The 16835-nt window shown below is 32.1% G+C and overlaps 2 non-coding genes across 2 annotated transcripts; both read right to left on the bottom strand.

The window, feature by feature from the left end:
• Window positions 1-7786: 7786 nt before the first annotated feature.
• Window positions 7787-7858, bottom strand: TRNAG-UCC. The gene has a single exon. It is a non-coding gene; the product is annotated as a tRNA-Gly (tRNA).
• A 961-nt stretch (window positions 7859-8819) lies between these two features.
• TRNAG-UCC lies at window positions 8820-8891 on the bottom strand. The gene has a single exon. It is a non-coding gene; the product is annotated as a tRNA-Gly (tRNA).
• Window positions 8892-16835: the final 7944 nt, after the last annotated feature.

Here is a 16835-nt window from a genome sequence, read left to right as displayed (position 1 = left end):
CTTGTAAGGAAATTATCTTAAGCGTTGGACTACAAACGCCTTTTGTTTACACTATTTGTTTCACATAATCACGAACAACAACTATATACTACTACTCATTTTACTTTTAAAAATTTTCACCTTAATTTTTTACAATCGTAATTGTGTTTTTCCGAAGTCGAACCCGGTTCTATTGCTTAGAAGGCAATTATCCTAACCGTTGGAGTACAAACGCCTCTTCTTAAAACTATTTGTTTCACATAATCACGTATAACATGTATACACTATTCGTTTTACTTTTAAACATTTCCCCCTTAATTTTTTTACAATCGTAATTGTGTTTACCGGGAGTCGAACTATAGTTTTTTGCCTTGAAGGAAATTGTCCTAATTATAGGACTAAAAATGCCTTTTATTTAAGTTATTTGTTTCACATAAACAAGAACAACACGTATACACTACTCGTTTTAACTTTTCAACATTTTCCCCTTAATTTTTTATAATCCTAATTGCGTTTGTTGGGAATCGAACCCGAGTATATTGATTAAAAGGCAATTATCCTAACCGTTGGACTACAAACACCTCGTCTTTACAGCATTTGTTTCACATAATCAATAACAACATGTATACACTACTCGTTTTACTTTTTAAAATTTTCCCCTCAATTTTTTACTATTGTCATTGCGTTTGCTGGGAGTCGAACCCAGGTCTATTACTTGGAAGGTATTTATCATAACTGTTGGACTACAAACGCCTCTTATTCAAATAATCAAGGACAACGCGTATACACTACTCGTTATACTTTTCAAAATTTTCCCCTTACTTTTTTACAATCGTAATTCATTTACCGGGAGTCGAACCCTGAGTCTATTGCTTGAAAGGTAATTAGCCTAACCGTTGGACGACAAATACCTATTCTTTACACTATTCATTTTACGTAATCAAGCACAAAAGGTAAACATTGTTCGTTTTACTTTTCAAAATTTCCCCTTAATTTTGTACTATCGTGATTGCGTTTGCCAAGAGTCAAACCCGGGTCTATTGCTTTGAACGCAATTATCCTAACATTTGGATTACAAACACCACTTCTTTACAATATTTATTTCTCATACTCAAGCACAAAAGGTTTACACTATTCGTTTTAATTTTTAAAATTTTTCTCTTAATTATTTTACTATTGTAATTACATTTGTAGTAAGTCGAACCCATGTCTATTGCTTGGAAGGCAATTATCATAACTGTTAGACAACAAATGCTTCTTCATTACACTATTTGATTATCATAATCAAGCACAAAAGGTATACACTATTTGGCCTTTTTTTAAAAAAAATCCCTTATTTAAAAAAATCCCTTATTTTTTACTTTCAAAATTGCTTTTGTCGGGAGTCGAACCCAGGTCTTTACACTATTTGTTCCACATAATCAAGAACAACACGTATATACTAGTCTTTACACTATTTGTTTCACATAATCTAGAACAAGGTGTATACACTACTCATTTCACTTTTCAAAAATTTCCCTTATTTTTTTACTATTGTAATTCATTTACCGGCAGTCGAACCCAGGTCTATTGCTTGAAATGCAATCATCCTAACTGTTGAACTAAAAGCGCCTCTTTTTTACATTATTTGTTTCACATAATCAAGCACGAAAGTTATATACTATTTGTTTTACTTTCCAAAAATTTCCCCATAACTTTTTACAATCGTAATTGCATTTGCCAGAAGTTAAACCCGTGCCTATTGCTTGCAAGGCAATTATCCTAGCAGTTGGACTACAAGCGTCTCTTCTTTACAATATTCGTTTCACATAATCAAGCACAAAAGGTATAACACTAATCATTACACTATTTGTTTGGAAGGAGGCAATCATCCTAACCATTGGTCTACAAACGCCTATTCTTTACACTATTTGTTTCATATAACCAAGCACAAAAGGTATATACATATTGTTTTCTTTATTTTTTCAAAATTTTCCACTTAATTTTTTACAATCGTAATTTCATTTGGCGAGATTCAAACCCGAGTCTATTTCTTGGAAGGTAATTATCCTAACAATAGGACTACAAACACCTCTTCTTTACAGTTTTAGTTTTCACATAATGAATCACAAAAGGTAAAAATTATTCGTTTTACTTTTCAAAATTTTCCACTTAATTTTTTACTATCGAAATTTCATTTTCCACGAGTCGAACCCGAGACAACTGCTTGGCAGGCAATTATCCTAACGGTTGGACTACAAACGCCTCTTCTATACACTATTTGTTTCACATAATCAAGAACAACACCTATACACTACTCGTTTTACTTTTAAAAAATTTCCCATTAATTCTTCACTATAGTAATTACGTTTGTTGTGAGTCGAACACGAGTCTATTGCTTGGAAGGTAATTATCCTAACCATTAGACTACTAACGCCTTTTCTTTACACAATTCATTTTATATAATCAAGCACGAAAGATATACATTATTCGTTTTACTTTTAAAATTTCCCCTTAATTTTTTAATATCAAAATAGTATTTTCTGTTAGTTGAACCCGAGCTAACTGATTGGAAGGTAATTATCCTAACGGTTGTACTACAAACGCCTCTTCTTTACACTATTTGTTTCACATAATCAAGAACAACACATATACACTTATCGTTTTACTTTTCAAAATATTTCCATTAATTTTATAATATCCTAATTGTTTTTGTCGGGAGTAGAACCTGGGTCTATTGCTTGGAAAAAATTATCTTAATTGTTGGATTACAAACGCATCTTCTTTACACTATTCATTTCACATAATCAATAACAACAAGTATACACCACTTGTTTTACTTTACAAAATTTTCCCCTTAATTTTTTACTATCGTAATTGCATTAGCCAGGAGTCGAACCCAGGTCTATTGCTTGGAAGGTAATTATCCTAACCGTTGGACTACAAAAACCTCTTATTTACACTATTTGTTTCACATAATCAAGCGTGAATGGTATACACTATTTGTTTTACTTTTCAAAAATTCGCCCATAATTTTTTAATAGCGTAATTACATTTACCGAGAGTCAAACCCAGGTCCATTGCATGGAAGGCGATTATCCAAATCGTTGGACTAAAAATGCCTCTTCTTTAAACTATTTGTTTCATATAATCAAGAACAACACATATACTCTACTCACTACTCATTTTACTTTTCAAAATTTTCTCCATAATTTTTTACTATCGTAATTGTGTTTGCTGGGAGTTCAACCTGGGTCTATAGCTTGGAAGGAAATTATCATTAATCGTTGGACTACGAATGCCTCTTCTTTACACTATTCGGTTCACATAATAAAAAAACAACATGTATATACTATTCGTTTTACTTTTTAAAACATTCCCCAACCGTTGGACTACAAACGCCCCTTCTTTCACACTATTTCTTTCACATAATCAAGAACAACACGTATACACTACTCATTTTACTTTTCAAAATTTCCTCTTAATTTTTTAATATTTTAATTAAATTTATTAAGAGTCGAACCTGAGTCCATTGCAAGAAAGGCAATTATCCAAACCGTTGGACTTCAAATGCCTATCCTTTAAGATATTTGTTTCACATAATCAAGAATAACACGTATACACTACTCATTTTACTGTTAAAAATTTTCCCCTTAATTTTTTACTATCGTAACTGTGTTTGCCGGGAGTCGAACCTGAGTCTATTGCTTGGAAGGAAATTATCATAATCGTTGGACTACAAACGCCTCTTATTTACATTATTCATTTTACATAATCAAGAACAACATGTAGACACCACTGTTTTTACTTTTTAAAAATTTCCCCTTAATTTTTTACTATCGTAGTTGCATTTGTTGGGAGTCAAACCTTGGGCTAATGCTTGGAAGGTAATTATCCTAACCGTTGGAGTACAATCACCTCTTATTAACACTATTCCTTTCACATAATTGAGCACGAAATGTATACACTTTTCCCCTTATTTTTTTACTTTTTGTAATTGCGTTTGCGGAGAGTCAAACCCGAGTTTATTGCTTGGAAGGCAATTATCCTATCTGTTGGACTACAAACGCCTCATCTTTGCACTATTTGTTTCATATAATTAAGAACAACACGTTCTTTCCATGACCCCTCTTAACTGAGACATGAGATCCAGTGCTTAAGGTCGGAATCAATTTGATTACACTACATAAATTGAAGGAATCAGGTGATATTAATGTATTCTATTTTCCTTTCGTTTCAACTCATTTTATATGTAATATGTATTTTTTTCGGCTCAGCTATTCCACCCATCCCAGCCATTACCTTTTATTAATATTAAAATTCTTATTTAATGATTAAGATACTAGGAAAAAATAAAGAAAGAAATCTATTTAACATTATTCGTTTTAAATTTCAAAAATCTCCCCTTAATATTTTATTATTGTAATTGCATTTGCAGTGAGTCGAACCCGGGTTTATTGCTTGGAAGGCAATCATCCTAACCGTTGAACTAAACACCATTTTCTTAAACTATTTGTTTCACATAATCAACACAAAAGGTATATACTATTTTTTTTTTACTTTTCAAAATTTTCCCCTGAACTTTTTACAATCGTGATTGCGTTTTCCAGAAGTTAAACTCGGGCCTATGCTTGGAAAGAATTTATCCTAACAGTTTGACTACAAATGCCTCTTCTTTACAATATTCGTTTCACATAATTAAGAATAAAAGATTTACGTTAATCGTCTTACTTTTCCAAATTTTCCACTTAATATTTTACTATTGTAATTGCATTTGCAGGAAGTCGAACTAGAGTCTATTTCTTGGAAGGCAATCATCCTAACCGTTGGACTAAAAACTCATCTTTACACTATTTGTTTCATTTTATCAAGCATAAAAGGTATATATATACTATTTGTTTTATTTTTCAAAATTTCCCCTTAATTTTTTATAATCGTAATTTCTTTTGCTGGGACTCAAACCCGGGTTTATTGCTTGTAAGGAAATTATCCTAACAGTATGACTACAAACGCCTCTTCTTTACAGTATTAGTTTCACATAATCAAGCACAAATGGTAAAACTATTCGTTTTCCTTTTCAAAATTTACCACATAATTTTTTACTATCGAAATTGAATTTTCCGCAAGTCGAACCCGGATCTACTATTTGGAATGTGCAATTATCCTAATGGTTGGACTACAAACGTCTCTTCTTTACACTATTTGTTTCACATAATCAAGAACAACACCTATAACTACTCGTTTTACTTTTTAAAATTTTCCCTTTAATTTTTTACTATCGTAATAACGTGTTTCGGGAGGTTTTTAGACTACTAACGCCTCTTCTCTACACAATTCATTTCACATAATCAAGCACAAAAGATAAATACTATTCATTTTACATTTCAAAAATTTCCCCTTAATATTTTAATATCGTAATTACATTTACCGAGAGTCGAACCCTGGTCCATTTCAAGAAAGGTAATTATCCAAACCGTTGGACTACAAAGGGCTCTTATTTAAACTATTTGTTTCAAACAATCAAGAACAACACGTACAAACTACTCGTTTTACTTTTCAAAATTTTTCCCTTAATTTTTTACTGTCATAATTTTTTTTGCCGGGAGTAAAACCCGGGGTATTGCTTGGAAAGAAATTAACCTAATAGTTACACTAGAAACACATATTCTTTACACTATTCGTTTCACATAATATAGAACAACATGTATACACTACTCGTTTTACTTTTCAAAAATTTCCGCTTAATTTTTTACTATCGTAATTGCATTAGCCAGGAGTCAAACCTTGGTCTATTGCTTGGAAGGTAATTATCCTAACCGTTCGACTAGAAACGCAACTTCTTTACTTTATTCATTTCACATAATCAAGCACAAAAGGTTTACATTATTCGTTTTACTTTTTAAAATTTTACCCTTAATTAATGTTATTATTTTGAATGCGTTTGCCATGAGTCGAACCCGGGTCTATTGCTTAGAAGGCAATTATCCTAACCGTTGGACTACAAACACCTCTTATTAACACTATTTCTTTCACATAATCAAGAACAACACGTATACACTATTCGTTTTACTTTTTAAATTTCCCCTTAATTTTTTACAATCGTAATTCATTTGCTGGGACTCAAGCCCGAGTCTATTGATTCGAAGGCAATTATCCTAACAATTGGACTACAAACATCTCTTCTTCAAACTATTTGTTTCACATAATCAAGAACAACATGTATACACTACTCGTTTTACTTTTCAAAAATTTCCCCTTAATTTTTTACTATCGTAGTTACATTAGCCATGAGTCAAACCCGGTTCTATTGCTTGGAAGGTAATTATCCTAACCATTGGACTACAAACATATCTTCTTTACATTTTCTTCATTTCACATAATCAACCACAAAAGGTTTACACTATTCGTTTTACTTTTTAAAATTTTCCCCTTAATTATTTTATTATTGCGATTGTAGGAGTCGAACCCAGGTCTATTGCTTGGAAGGCAATTATCCTAACCATTGGACTACAAATGCCTCTTATTCCCAATATTTCTTTCACATAATCAAGAACAACAAGTATACATACACATTTTACTTTTCAAAATTTTCCCTTAATTTTTTAATATTGTAATTATTATATTTATCGAGAGTCGAACCGAGTCCATTGTATGAAAGGCAATTATCCAAACCGTTGGACTACAAATGCCTCTTCTTTAAACTATTTGATTCACATAATCAAGTACAACACGTATACACTGCTCATTTTACTTTTCAACATTTTCCCCTTAATTTTTTACTATCGTAATTGTGTTTGCTGGGAGTCGAACTCAGATCTCTATTGCTTGGAAGGAAATTATCATAATCGCTGGACTACAAACGCCTCTTCTTTACACTATTCATTTTGCATAATCTAGAAAAACATGTATACACTACTCTTTTTACTTTTTAAAATTTCCCCTTAATTTTTTACTATCGTAGTCGCATTTGTTGGGAGTCGAACCCGGGTTTATTGCTTGGAAGGTTATTATCCTAACCGTTGGACTTCAAACGCCTCTTCTTTACACTATTCCAATCACATAATTAAGCGCGAAAGATATACACTTTTCATTTTACTTTTCAATTTTTCCCTTAAATTTTTACTATCGTAATTACGTTTTCCAAAAGTCAAACTAGGGCCTATTACTTAGAAGGCAATTATCCTAACAGTTGGACTACAAACGGCTCTTCTTTACAGTATTGTTTCACATAATCAAGAACAAAAAGTATAGCTAATTATTTTACTTTTCTATATTTTCCCCTTAATATTTTACTATTGTAATCGCATTTGCAGTAAGTCGAACCAGAGCCTATTGCTTGGAAGGCACTCATCCAAACCGTTGGACTAAAAACTCCTCTTTACACTATTTGTTATATATTATCAAGCATAAAAGGTATATATATATATATATACTATTTGTTTTATTTTTCAAAATTTTCCCCTTAATTTTTTTACAATCATAATTTTTTTGCCGGGACTCAAACCCGAGTTTGTTGCTTGCAAGACAATTATCCTAACAATAGGATTACAAACGCCTCTTTTTTACAGTATTAGTTTCACATAATCAAGCAGAAATGGTAAAAACTATTCGTTTTACTATTCAAAATTTACCACTTTATTTTTTACTATCGAAATTATATTTTTCGAGAGTCGAACCCGGGACTACAGTTTGGAGTGGCAATTATCCTAATGGTTGGACTACAAATGTCTCTTCTTTACACTATTTGTTTCACATAATCAAGAACAACACCTATGCACTATTCGTTTTACTTTTCAAAATTTTCCCCTTAATTTTTTACTATCATAATTGCATTTGCCAGGAGTTGAACCCGGGCCTATTGCTTGGAAGGCAATTATCCTAACCGTTGGACTACAAACGCCTCTTCCTTAAACTATTTGGTTTCACATAACCGATAATAACATGTATACACTACTCATTTTACTTTTCAACAACTCCCCTTAATTCTTTAACTATAGTAATTGTGTTTACCGGGAGTCGAACCCGAATCTATTTCTTGGAAGGAAATTATACTAATCGTTGGACTACACCTCTTCTTTACACTATTTGTTTCACATAATCAATAACAACACGTATACATTACTCGTTTTACTTTTCAATATTTTCCCCTTAATTTTTTACTATCCTAATTGCGTTTGTTGGGAGTCGAACCCGAGTCTATTGATTGAAAGGCAATTATCCTAACTGTAGTACTACGAACGCATCATCTTTACACTATTTGTTTCAGGTAATCAAGAACAACACGTATACACTACTCGTTTTACTTTTAAAAAAATTCCTTTTAATTTCTTACAAACGTAATTTTCATTTCTCGTGAGTCAAACCCGAGTTTATTGCTTGGAAGGCAATTATCCTAAGCGTTGGACTACAAATGCCTCTTTTTGACACTATTTGTTTCACATAATAACGAATAACACGTATACACTACTTGTTTTACTTTTAAACATTTTCGCCTTAAATTTTTACTATCATAATTGTGTTTACCAGGAGTTGAACTCGAGTCTTTTGTTTGGAAGGAAATTATCCTAATTGTTGTACTAAAAACGCCTCTTATTTAAGCTATTTCTTTCACATAAACAAGAACAACACTTATACACTACTAGTTTCACTTTCCAACATTTTCCCCTTAATTTTTTACCATCATAATTACCTTTGTTGGGAGTCGAACCCGAGTATATCGATTGAAAGGCAATTATCCTAACCGTTGGACTACAAACACCTCGTCTTTACACTATTTGATTCACATAATCAATCAAGAACAATACATATACAATACTCGTTCTACTTTTTAAAATTTCCCCTTACTTTTTTACTATTGTCATTGCGTTTGCCGTGAGTCGAACCCGGGTCTATTGCTTGGAAGGCAATTATCCTAACCGTTGGACTACAAGTGCCTCTTATTCACACTATTTCTTTTACATAATCAATAACAACACATATACATTACTCAATTTACTTTTCAAAATTTACCCCTTAATTTTTGACATTCGTAATTCATTTGCTTGGAAGGTAATTAGCATAACCGTTGGACTATAAATACCTATTCTTTACACTATTTGTTTCATGTAATCAAGCACGAAAGGTAAACACTATCTGTTTTAATTTTAAAAATTTTCCCAAGGTAAACACTGTTTTTTTTTCTTTTCAAAATTTTCCCTTAATATTTTACTATCAAAATTGCCTTTTTCGCCTATCGAACCCGGGTTTATTGACTAGAAGGCAATTATCCTAGTGATCGGAAGACAAACACCTCCTCTTTACGCTATTTGTTTCACATAGTCAAGAACAAAACCTGTACACTACTCTTATTCATACTATTTCTTTTACATAATCGAGAACAACACGTGTACACTACTCAATCTACTTTTCAAAATTATCCCCTTAATTTTTTGCAATCGTAATTCATTTGCCGGAAGTCAAACCCGAGTATTTTGCTTGGAAGGTAATTAGCCTAACCGTTGGACTAAAAATACCTATTGTTTACACTATTTGTTTCACATAATCAAACACAAAAGGTAAAACTGTTTGTTTTACTTTTCAAAATTTCCCCTTAATTTTTTACTATCGAAATTGCCTTTTTCGCCTGTCGAACCGTGTTTATTGCCTAGAAGGCAATTGTCCTAGTGGTTGGAAGACAAACACCTCTTCTTTATGCTTTTTGTTCCACATAATCAATAACAAAACCTATACACTACTTGTTTTACTTTTCAAAATTTTCCCCTTGAATTTTTACTGCATAATCGTGTTTGTCGGGAGTCGAACCCGAGTCTATTGCTTGGAAGGGCAATTATCCTAACCGTTGGACTACACATTTTGTTTACACTATTTGTTTTACTTAATCAAGAACAACACATATACAATAGTCATTTTACTTTTCAACATTTTCCCCTTAATTTCTTACTATCGTAATTACGTATGACTACGAACCTGAGTCTATTGATTGAAAGAGGAAATTATCCTAACTATAGGACTACGAACGCGTCATCTTTACACTATTTTTTTTCAGGTAATCAAAACCAACATGTAATACACTACTCGTTTTACTTTTTAAATTTTTCCCCTTAATTTTTTACGATCGCGATTGTGTTCATCTGGAGTCGAACCCAAGTCTATCGCTTGAAAGGCAATTATCCTAACCCTTGGACTACAAATTCCTCTTATTTACACTATTTGTTTCTTATAATAAAGAAAAACACATATACACTACTCGTTTTACTTTTTAAAAATTTCCTTTTAATTTTTTATTAACTTAATTCATTTAACGAGAGTCGAACCCAGTTCTATTGCTTGGAAGGCAATTATCCTAATTGTTGGACAACAAACACCTCTTCTTTACACTATTTGTTTCACATAATCAAGAACAACACCTATACACTACTCGTATTACTTTTCAAAAAATTTCCTTGATTTTTTACTATTGCAATTGCGTTTTCCCAGGGTCGAACCCGAGACTATTGCTTAGAAGGCAATTATCCTAACCGTTGGACTATAAGCGCCTCTTCTTTAAACTATTTGTTTTACATAATCACAAATAACACGTACACACTACTCGTTTTACTTTTAAACATTTCCCCCTTAAGTTTTTACCATCGTAATTGTGTTTGTCGGGAGTCGAACCCGGGTATATTGATCGGAAGGCAATTATCCTAATTGTTGGACTACAAACACCTCATTTTTACACACTATTTGTTTCACATAATCAAGAACAACACGTATACACTACTCGTTTTACTTTTTAAAGTTTTTTGCTTAATTTTTTACTATTGTCATTGCGTTTGCCGAGAGTCGAACCCGGGTCTATTGCTTAAAAGGTAATTATCCTAACCGTTGGATTACAAACGCCTCTTATTCACACAATTTTTTAAATAATCAAGAACAACACATATATATGTTACTAAATTTACTTTTCAAAATTTTCCCCTTAATTTTATAAAATCGTAATTCATTTTCCTGTAGTTGAACCCGGGTCTATTGCTTGAATGGTCATTAGCCTAACCGTTGGACTACAAATACCTATTCTTTACACTATTTGTTTCATGTAATCAAGAACAAAAGGTAAACACTGTTTGTTTTACTTTTCAAAATTTTCCCCTTATTTTTTTACTATCGAAATTGCCTTTTTCACCCGTCGAACCCGGGTTTCTTGCCTGGAAGGCAATATCCTAGTGGTTGGAAGAAAAACACCTCCTCTTTACGCTATTTGTTTCACATAATCAATAACAAAACATGTACACATCTTGTTTTACTTTTCAAAATTTTCCCCTTAAATTTGTACTACTATCGTAATTGCATTTGTCGGGAGTCCAACCCGGGTCTATTACTTGGAAGTCAATTATCCTAATCGTTGGAATATACCTCTTCTTTACACTATTTGTTTCACATAATCAAAATAACAACATGTATACACTACTGTTTTACTTTTCAACATTTTCCCCTTAATTTTTTACTATCGTAATTACGTTTTCTGGGAGTCGAACCTGAGTCTATTGATTGGAAGGAAATTATCCTAACTGTAGGACTATGAATGCATCATATTTACACTATTTGTTTCACGTAAGCAATTACATCATGTATACACTACTCGTTTTACTTTTTAAAATCTCCCCCTAATTTTTTACGATCGTGATTGTGTTTGTCGGGTGTCAAACCTGGGTCGATCACTTGGAAGGCAATTATCCTAACCGTTGGACTACAAACGCCTCTCTCTTATTGACACTATTTGTTTCACTTAATGAATAAAAACACGTATACACAACTCGTTTTACTTTTAAAAAATTTCCTTTTAATTTTTTACTAACGTAATTCATTTGACGGGAGTCGAACTCGAGTCTATTGCTTGTAAGGCAATTATCTTAAGTGTTGGACTACAAATGCCTTTTGTTTACACTATTTGTTTCACATAATCACGAACAACAACTATATACTACTACTCGTTTTACTTTTAAAAATTTTCCCCTTAATTTTTTACAATCGTAATTGTGTTTTTCCGGAGTCGAACCTGATTCTATTGCTTAGAAGGCAATTATCCTAACCGTTGGAGTACAAACGCCTCTTCTTAAAACTATTTGTTTCACATAATCACGTATAACATGTATACACTATTCGTTTTACTTTTAAACATTTCCCCCTTAATTTTTTTACAATTGTAATTGTGTTTACCGGGAGTCGAACTATAGTTTTTTGCCTTGAAGGAAATTGTCCTAATTATAGGACTAAAAATGCCTTTTATTTAAGTTATTTGTTTCACATAAACAAGAACAACACGTATACACTAATCGTTTTAACTTTTCAACATTTTCCCCTTAATTTTTTATAATCCTAATTGCGTTTGTTGGGAATCGAACCCGAGTATATTGATTAAAAGGCAATTATCCTAATCGTTGGACTACAAATACCTCGTCTTTACAGCATTTGTTTCACATAATCAATAACAACACGTATACACTACTCGTTTTACTTTTTAAAATTTTCCCCTCAATTTTTTACTATTGTCTTTGCGTTTGCTGGGAGTCGAACCCAGGTCTATTACTTGGAAGGCATTTATCCTAACCGTTGGACTACAAACACCTCTTATTCACATAATCAAGGACAACGCATATACACTACTCGTTATACTTTTCAAAATTTTCCCCTTACTTTTTTTACAATCGTAATTCATTTACCGGGAGTCGAACCCGAGTCTATTGCTTGAAAGGTAATTAGCCTAACCGTTGGACGACAAATACCTATTATTTACACTATTCATTTTACGTAATCAAGCACAAAAGGTAAACATTGTTCGTTTTACTTTTCAAAATTTCCCCTTAATTTTGTACTATCGTGATTGCGTTTGCCAAGAATCAAACCCGGGTCAATTGCTTTGAACGCAATTATCCTAACATTTGGATTCCAAACACCACTTCTTTACAATATTTATTTCTCATACTCAAGCACAAAAGGTTTACACTATTCGTTTTAATTTTTAAAATCTTCCTCTTAATTATTTTACTATTGTAATTACATTTGTAGTAAGTCGAACCCATGTCTATTGCTTGGAAGGCAATTATCATAACTGTTAGACAACAAATGCTTCTTCATTACACTATTTGCTTATCATAATCAAGCACAAAAGGTATACACTATTTGGCCTTTTTTTTAAAAATCCCTTATTTAAAAAAAATCCCTTATTTTTTACTTTCAAAATTGCTTTTGTCGGGAGTCGAACCCAGGTCTTTACACTATTTGTTCGACATAATCAAGAACAACACGTATATACTAGTCTTTACACTATTTGTTTCACATAATCTAGAACAAGGTGTATACACTACTCATTTCACTTTTCAAAAATTTCCCTTATTTTTTTACTATTGTAATTCATTTACCGGCAGTCGAACCCAGGTCTATTGCTTGAAATGCAATCATCCTAACTGTTGAACTAAAAGCGCCTCTTTTTTACATTATTTGTTTCACATAATCAAGCACAAAAGTTATATACTATTTGTTTTACTTTCCAAAAATTTCCCCATAACTTTTTACAATCGTAATTGCATTTGCCAGAAGTTAAACCCGTGCCTATTGCTTGCAAGGCAATTATCCTAGCAGTTGGACTACAAGCGTCTCTTCTTTACAATATTCGTTTCACATAATCAAGCACAAAAGGTATAACACTAATCATTAAACTATTTGTTTGGAAGGAGGCAATCATCCTAACCATTGGTCTACAAACGCCTATTCTTTACACTATTTGTTTCATATAACCAAGCACAAAAGGTATATACATATTGTTTTCTTTATTTTTTCAAAATTTTCCACTTAATTTTTTACAATCGTAATTTCATTTGGCGAGATTCAAACCCGAGTCTATTTCTTGGAAGGCAATTATCCTAACAATAGGACTACAAACACCTCTTCTTTACAGTTTAGTTTTCACATAATGAAGCACAAAAGGTAAAATTATTCATTTTACTTTTCAAAATTTTCCACTTAATTTTTTACTATCGAAATTTCATTTTCCACGAGTCGAACCCAAGACAACTGCTTGGCAGGCAATTATCCTAACGGTTGGACTACAAACGCCTCTTCTATACACTATTTGTTTCACATAATCAAGAACAACACCTATACACTACTCATTTTACTTTTAAAAAATTTCCCATTAATTCTTCACTATAGTAATTACGTTTGTTGTGAGTCGAACACGGGTCTATTGCTTGGAAGGTAATTATCCTAACCATTAGACTACTAACGCCTTTTCTTTACACAATTCATTTTATATAATAAAGCACGAAAGATATACATTATTCGTTTTACTTTTAAAATTTCCCCTTAATTTTTTAATATCAAAATAGTATTTTCTGTTAGTTGAACCCGAGCTAACTGATTGGAAGGTAATTATCCTAACGGTTGTACTACAAACGCCTCTTCTTTACACTATTTGTTTCACATAATCAAGAACAACACATATACACTTATCGTTTTACTTCAAAATATTTCCATTAATTTTATAATATCCTAATTGTTTTTGCCGGGAGTAGAATTTGGGTCTATTGCTTGGAAAAAATTATCCTAATTGTTGGATTACAAACGCATCTTCTTTACACTATTCATTTCACATAATCAAGAACAAGAAGTATACACCACTTGTTTTACTTTACAAAATTTTCCCCTTAATTTTTTACTATCGTAATTGCATTAGCCAGGAGTCGAACCCAGGTCTATTGCTTGGAAGGTAATTATCCTAACCGTTGGACTACAAAAACCTCTTATTTACACTATTTGTTTCACATAATCAAGCATGAAAGGTATACACTATTTGTTTTGCTTTTCAAAATTCCCCCATAATTTTTTAATAGCATAATTACATTTACCGAGAGTCAAACCCAGGTCCATTGCATGGAAGGCGATTATCCAAACCGTTGGACTAAAAATGCCTCTTCTTTAAACTATTTGTTTCATATAATCAAGAACAACACATATACACTACTCACTACTTATTTTACTTTTCAAAATTTTCTCCATAATTTTTTACTATCGTAATTGTGTTTGCTGGGAGTTCAACCTGGGTCTATAGCTTGGAAGGAAATTATCATTAATCGTTGGACTACGAATGCCTCTTCTTTACTCTATTCGGTTCACATAATAAAAAACATGTATATACTATTCGTTTTTACTTTTTAAAACTTTCCCCAACCGTTGGACTACAAACGCCCCTTCTTTCACACTATTTCTTTCACATAATCAAGAACAACACGTATACACTACTCGTTTTACGTTTCAAAATTTCCTCTTAATTTTTTAATATTTTAATTACATTTATTAAGAGTCGAACCTGAGTCCATTGCAAGAAAGGCAATTATCCAAACCGTTGGACTTCAAATACATATCCTTTAAGATATTTGTTTCACATAATCAAGAATAACACGTATACACTACTCATTTTACTGTTAAAAATTTTCCCCTTAATTTTTTACTATCGTAACTGTGTTTGCCGGGAGTCGAACCTGAGTCTATTGCTTGGAAGGAAATTATCATAATCGTTGGACTACAAACGCCTCTTCTTTACATTATTCATTTTACATAATCAAGAAAAACATGTATACACCACTGTTTTTACTTTTTAAAAATTTCCCCTTAATTTTTTACTATCGTAGTTGCATTTGTTGGGAGTCAAACCTTGGGCTAATGCTTGGAAGGTAATTATCCTAACCGTTGGAGTACAATCACCTCTTATTAACACTATTCCTTTCACATAATTGAGCACGAAATGTATACACTTTTCCCTTATTTTTTTAATATTTGTAATTGTGTTTGCGGAGAGTCAAACCCGAGTTTATTGCTTGGAAGGCAATTATCCTATCTGTTGGACTACAAACGCCTCATCTTTGCACTATTTGTTTCACATAATTAAGAACAACACGTTCTTTCCATGACCCCTCTTAACTAAGACATGAGATCCAGTGCTTAAGGTAGGAATCAATTTGATTACACTACATATATTGAAGGAATCAGGTGATATTAATGTATTCTATTTTCCTTTCGTTTCAACTCATTTTTATATGTAATATGTATTTTTTTCGGCTCAGCTATTCCACCCAGCCCAGCCATTACCTTTTATTAATATTAAAATCCTTATTTAATGATTAATATGCTAGGAAAAAATAAAGAAAGAAATCTATTTAACATTATTCGTTTTAAATTTCAAAAATCTCCCCTTAATATTTTATTATTGTAATTGCATTTGCAGTGAGTCGAACCTGGGTTTATTGCTTGGAAGGCAATCATCCTAACCGTTGAACTAAAAACACCATTTTCTTAAACTATTTGTTTCACATAATCAACACAAAAGGTATATACTATTTTTTTACTTTTCAAAATTTTCCCCTGAACTTTTTGCAATCGTGATTGCGTTTTCCAGAAGTTAAACTCGGGCCTATGCTTGGAAGGAATTTATCCTAACAGTTTGACTACAAATGCCTCTTCTTTACAATATTCGTTTCACATAATTAAGAATAAAAGATTTACGTTAATCGTCTTACTTTTCCAAATTTTCCACTTAATATTTTACTATTGTAATTGCATTTGCAGGAAGTCGAACTAGAGTCTATTTCTTGGAAGGCAATCATCCTAACCGTTGGACTAAAAACTCCTCTTTACACTATTTGTTTCATTTTATCAAGCATAAAAGGTATATATATACTATTTGTTTTATTTTTCAAAATTTCCCCTTAATTTTTTATAATCGTAATTTCTTTTGCTGGGAATCAAACTCGGGTTTATTGCTTGTAAGGAAATTATCCTAACAGTATGACTACAAATGCCTCTTCTTTACAGTATTAGTTTCATATAATCAAGCACAAACA

This window comes from Hibiscus syriacus, unplaced genomic scaffold (genome assembly GCF_006381635.1).
Source record: "Hibiscus syriacus cultivar Baekdansim isolate YM2019G1 unplaced genomic scaffold, ASM638163v2 tig00014949_pilon, whole genome shotgun sequence".
NCBI classification, from domain to species: domain Eukaryota; kingdom Viridiplantae; phylum Streptophyta; class Magnoliopsida; order Malvales; family Malvaceae; genus Hibiscus; species Hibiscus syriacus.
The sequence above is the reverse complement of the archived record's forward strand: the minus strand, read 5'-3'. Positions and strand labels throughout refer to the sequence as shown.